Below are 6000 nucleotides of genomic sequence, written 5' to 3' on the forward strand. Positions count from 1 at the left end.
ATCTGCTGCTCCATTTAGCTTTTTGTCATTTTTGCCATGATTAATGTGTGCATGATATGCCCTGATGCTCTACATATGTTTTGTTAAGTCTTTTGTCATCTTTCCAGAGGTGCAACCATGTATTTTTGTGATGTGTTTGGTGACTAGTGCAAGCTTGCAAAGTGGTGCACTTGCTAATTCTGTTTTCAGGGACTTAGCAATTCCACTAAGTCCTTGAGCTGCTTATCTCATGATGCCATATGTTCATGTTATTTCCTAGTGATCCGTGCCTCTTTTGAGGATGATCAGTAAGGATGTTTTGTTAATATTGTAGTGTTCTATACATCCATGTCTTTGTTTGCAATTATGGAGCACCCTAGCTTGAGTCAGTCGAGCTCTACTTTTGCTACTTTGTGAATCTAGGCAGATTGTCAACTTGTTTGCAATTTTGCCGATGATGTTGTGGTTGATCCATGCATGCTATGCTTTTGTTCTTGCCATGTCTAGCTTGAATTTTATGCCTTCTTGATGGATGTATGCTTGTCTTGCCATGACTTGCACTGTAGTGAGTGCATCGAGCTCGTAAACATGCCTACTTGAGTTATATTTCAGCATGTGCCAGTTTTCACTAAGTCCGAAAACTGATTATGTTTTTGCTATGTTCACATGCTTGCAATTGTATTTTCTGATCTCTTTTGGCTCAAGGTCACTAAGGGACTTTTGTTAAGCTCTTTGAGCAGATCCATGCCATGCTTTACTTTGCCATGTTCAGGTCCTGTAGCATTTAGTTTTGTTGCTCCGAAGAGGGCTACCTGATCTGAAATTCCAGACAAGTGTTAATTTCACTAAGTCTGAGATCTGTTTGCCATATGCATTTTTGCCATGCTTGTTTGAACCTGTTAATGGATGAATTGGCCGTAGCTCAGTGCTAGACTTTTGTTAAGCATCTTGAATGCATCCCTGCCATGTATTTTGTTGCCATGCTTGAGTGCGGTAGCATGTTCATCTCATTGCATTTAGATGGCCACTTGCTATAAATCGCAGACCGGTGTCATATTTGAATCGCTTGCCATTTCCAAACCGTAACTCCGATTCCGGTGTTCTTTATATCGTTTTCAAGCGATTTCATCTCACCTTTCTAGTTGCACACTTGGATTTCCAAGTTGAGGCCAGGTTCATGCATTCCTTGTCCAATCATGCATATGCATCGCATACCGCATCCCGCATATCATACCATGTTCATGTGTTGGTTGTTTACTATGTTGTGTTTCTTTCCGGTGCTTGCTTCTTCGGGTTGGTTCCGGTAACGTCGCGTTTGTGAGGACCCGTTCGACTACGTCCGTTTGTCTTCTTCATGGACTCGTTCTTCTTCCTTGCGGGATTTCAGGCAAGATGATCATACCCTCGAAATCACTTCTATCTTTGCTTGCTTAGTTGCTCGCTCTTTTGCTATGCCTATGCTGCGATGCCTACCACTTGCTTATCATGCCTCGTATATTGATGAACCAAGCCTCTAACCCACCTTGTCCTAGCAAACCGTTGATTGGCTATGTTACCGCTTTGCTCAGCCCCTCTTATAGCGTTGTTAGTTGCAGGTGAAGATTGAAGTTTGTTCCTTGTTGGAACATGGAGATGTTGTTCCTTGTTGGAACATGTTTACTTGTTGGGATATCACTATATATCTTATTTAATTAATGCATCTATATACTTGGTAAAGGGTGGCAGGCTCGGCCCTATGCCTGGTGTTTTGTTCCACTCTTGCCGCCCTAGTTTCCGTCATATCGGTGTTATGTTCCCAGATTTCGCGTCCCTTACGCGGTTGGGCTATAATGGGAACCCCTTGACAGTTTGCCTTAAGTAAAGCTCCTCCAGCAATGCCCAACCTTGGTTTTACCATTTGCACTAACAACCTACCACCTTCCCCTAGGTTTTCGTGAGCCTGAGGGTCATCTTTATTCTCCCCCCCCCCCCCCGGGCCAGTGCTCCTCTGAGTGTTGGTCCGAACTAGAGTCCTGTGCAGCGCCCCCTCGGGGAAACTCGAGGTTTGGTTTTAGTTGTATGGAGAGCTCATCTGAGTGTGCCCTGAGAAAGAGATATGTGCAGCTCCTATCGGGATTTGTCGGCACATTCGGGCGGTGTTGCTGGTTTAGTTTTACCCTGTCGAAATGTCTTGTTATACCGGGATACCGAGTCTGATCGGAATGTCTCAGGAGGAGGTCTATTCCTTCGTTGACCGTGAGAGCTTGTGATGGGCTAAGTTGGGACACCCCTGCAGGGATTTGAACTTTCGAAAGCCGTGCCCGCGGTTATGGGCAGATGGGAATTTGTTAATGTCCGGTTGTAGAAAACCTAAAGTAGACCTTAATTAAAATGAATCAACCGCGTGTGTAACCGTGATGGTCTCTTTCCGGCGGGGTCTGGGAAGTGAACACGGTTGTTGGAGTTATGCTTGATGTAGGTTGTTATAGGATCACTTCTTGATCATACTTTTATCGGCCGTGCTTTTCCTTCTCTTCTCGCTCTCATTTGCGTATGTTAGCCACCATATATGCTAGTCGCTTGCTGCAGCTCCAGCTCATACCTTTACCTTACCCATAAGCTTAAATAGTCTTGATCTCGAGGGTGCGAGATTGCTGAGTCCCCGTGGCTCACAGATACTTCCAAAACCAGCTTGCAGGTGCCGATGAGTCCTTGCAGATGACGCAACCAAGCTCAAGGAGGAGCTCTATGAAGATCTTGTCCTTTATGTTGTTTCGTTCTGGTTGATCAGTAGTGGAGCCCAGTTGGGGTCGATCGGGGACCTTTGTCGCATTTGGGGTTCTTCTTTTGTTTTGGGTTCCGTAGTCGGACCTTGATTGCATCTAGATGATGTAATGCTTTATTCATATAATTGTGTGAAGTGGCGATTGTAAGCCAACTATGTAATCTCTTTCCCTTATTATATTACATGGGTTGTGTGAAGATTACCTCACTTGCGACATATGCCTTCAATGCGATTATGCCTCTAAGTCGTGCCTCGACACGTGGGAGATATGGTCGCATCGAGGGTGTTACAATAAACCTAAGCGCTCTTTTTCCCATGTTTGGGTCCTTCGAGGGAGGCGCTCAGCACAACGAACAAGGCAATCGGACTATAATGCGTGAACACTCTCACTTAGCCATAGAATTCTATAATTTTAAATTTTGGCGAAGCCCCTGGTATTTGGAAGACCGAGTTCGGGGCGCTATCCACGCCTTGGCCAGACAGAGCCGACTCCTCGCTCTAAGCGGCATAAGTCTTTAGGGACTCGAAAAACCTATCGAACAGCGACCAGCTCTCGCTTCATCATGACCGTCAGTTTTAGCTTTCTCTTCTGAGGTGCTCGACCCAGCTCAACTGGGGCACAATCGCAGTAGTTCTCCTAGTGCTACCTTAGCCGACATAGCGGAACGTAAGGCACCAAAACATAGGAGCCGGGCAAACCCAACTATTGACCCAAGACATGATTCGGAGCCGATGCATATAATGCTATAAGTTCGGGGTGCCGCACTTGTTAAAGTGTTCGGACTTCTCACACCATATTGAGGGGTACTAAAGCCCCTGGCGTATTTTGGCCGTACCAAAGTGTACGGGGGCCACATGTCGTTAAGGAACATATATTTGTAAAAAAAAGAGTAATGCAAAAATAGACAAAAGCTATGCATTGTTTATTAAAAAGGGCTGCGATCAAAGCAGAATGATACAAATAATGCGATAAGCAAAAGGTTGGACTATTTAACATGTCCATTCCAGGGGCAGGCTATGGAATGGTATGTGAAACAGGTATACTGCTCGTGATAGAGACCACCTGGGAGTTCCGTAATGCGGCATGGCTTGTCTGCTTCCTTGGTTCTTGCATCATTTGTGCGGCAATTGAACCGCCGAACAGGCCTTCCGAAGAATGGAGTCCTGAAGTAAGAGAAAAATAAAAAATCGGCAACCCCTAGTGCGGTTTAAGCCGTGTTTTGGGTGTGCTGTGATGGAGCCCCTTCCCCTGTACCCATGGTATTTCTAGAGCGTAGTTATGTATGTGAAGCACTGGCGTCGCATTTTTGCGAGGGCTGGGGTTGGGGCCGCATTGCTACTCCTGCTCGGAACGTGCCAGGCGGTCTTGTTGTAGGTTACTCCGGGCGCGCTTGACGGTGTCCGGACGTTTAATGGCCGGACTGGAGAACCGCCTGGAGAGGCTGCTTTGTACTTCCACTGCAAGGGCCGCCGTGTGCTCCTCCATTCGGAGGGAGCGTTCAGTGTTTCCATTGACCGTAATTTCTCCTCGAGGGTCTGGCATCTTGAGCTTAAGGTATGCGTAGTGAGGTACCGCGTTGAACTTGGCGAATGCGGTTCGCCCGAGTAGTGCGTGATAGCCACTGCGGAATGGGACTATGTCGAAGATTAACTCCTCGCTTCGGAAATTATCCGGAGATCCGAAGACCACTTCAAGTGTGACTGAGCCTGTACAGTTGGCCTCTACACCTGGTATTACGCCTTTAAAGGTCGTTTTGGTGGGCTTAATCCTCGACGGATCTATGCCCATTTTTCGCACTGTATCCTGGTAAAGCAGGTTCTGGCTGCTGCCGCCGTCCATAAGGACTCTAGTGAGATGAAATCCGTCAATAATTGGGTCTAGAACCAATGCAGTGAATCCGCCATGACGGGTGCTAGTGGGATGGTCCCTTCGATCAATGGTGATCGGGCAGGAGGACCATGGGTTCAACTTTGGGGCGACTCGCTCTATCGCGTATACGTCCCTTAACGCGCGCTTCCGCTCCCTCTTGGGGATGTGGGTTGCGTATATCATGTTCACCGTCCGCACTTGTGGGGGAAAACCCTTCTGTCCACTGTTGTTCGGCGGCCGGGGCTCTTCATCGTCATCGCTATGCAGCCCCTTGTCGTTATTTTCGGCATCTAACTTGCCTGCCTGCTTGAACACCCAACAATCCTTGTTGGTGTGATTGGCCGGCTTTTCGGGGGTGCCATGTATCTGGCACAAGCGGTCTAGTATTCGGTCCAAAATGGACGGGCCCCTAGGATTTCTTTTGAATGGCTTTCTCCGCTGACCGGATTTATAGCCTCTGAATCCGGCATTAACTGCCGTATCCTCAGCATTGTCGTCGTTAATGCGGTGCTTCTGCTTGTTGCGACGTGACCTGCCACTACTGTCCCTGGTATCCAAATTATCAGGGTTCTTGGTCATATTGTTGCTACGAGCAAGCCAGCTGTCTTCTCCCGTGCAAAAGCGGGTCATGAGTGTCGTGAGTGCTGCCATAGATTTCGGCTTTTCCTGTCCAAGGTGCCGGGCAAGCCAATCGTCACGGATATTATGCTTGAAGGCTGCTAGGGCCTTTGCGTCCGAACAGTCGACTATTTGATTTTTCTTTGTTAGGAACCGTGTCCAGAATTGCCTGGCCGATTCCTCTGGCTGCTGAATTACGTGGCTTAGGTCATCGGCGTCTGGTGGTCGCACATAAGTGCCCTGGAAATTGTCAAGGAATGCGGCTTCCAGGTCCTCCCAACAACTGATTGATCCTGCTGGCAAGCTGTTAAGCTAATGCCGAGCTGGTCCTTTAAGTTTGAGTGGGAGGTATTTGATGGCGTGGAGATCATCGCCGCGGGCCATGTGGATATGAAGGAGATAATCCTCGATCCATACCGCAGGAACTGTTGTGCCATCATATGATTCGATGTTTACGGGTTTGAAACCCTCGGGGATTTGATGATCCATTACTTCGTCTGTGAAGCATAGTGGGTGTGCGGCGCCTCTGTACTGGGCTATATCACGACGTAGCTCCAATGAGCTTTGTCTACTGTGTTCGGCCCTACCAGATTTGTGTCCGGCGTGACGGTTACTGTCTCGAGTCGTGGGGCGCCAACGTGATCCGCAGATCGATCTTGTTTGCCTTGCCTTGTCCTCCAACATATCTCGCAGGTCAGGCGCATTTTCCCGTGCCTTGGTACGGGGTGCGGCTTGAGTGGAGGGCCGAGAGGCCTCTCTGTCGCGGCCA

This window comes from Triticum aestivum, chromosome 5A, assembly GCF_018294505.1.
Source record: "Triticum aestivum cultivar Chinese Spring chromosome 5A, IWGSC CS RefSeq v2.1, whole genome shotgun sequence".
Lineage (NCBI taxonomy): Eukaryota > Viridiplantae > Streptophyta > Magnoliopsida > Poales > Poaceae > Triticum > Triticum aestivum.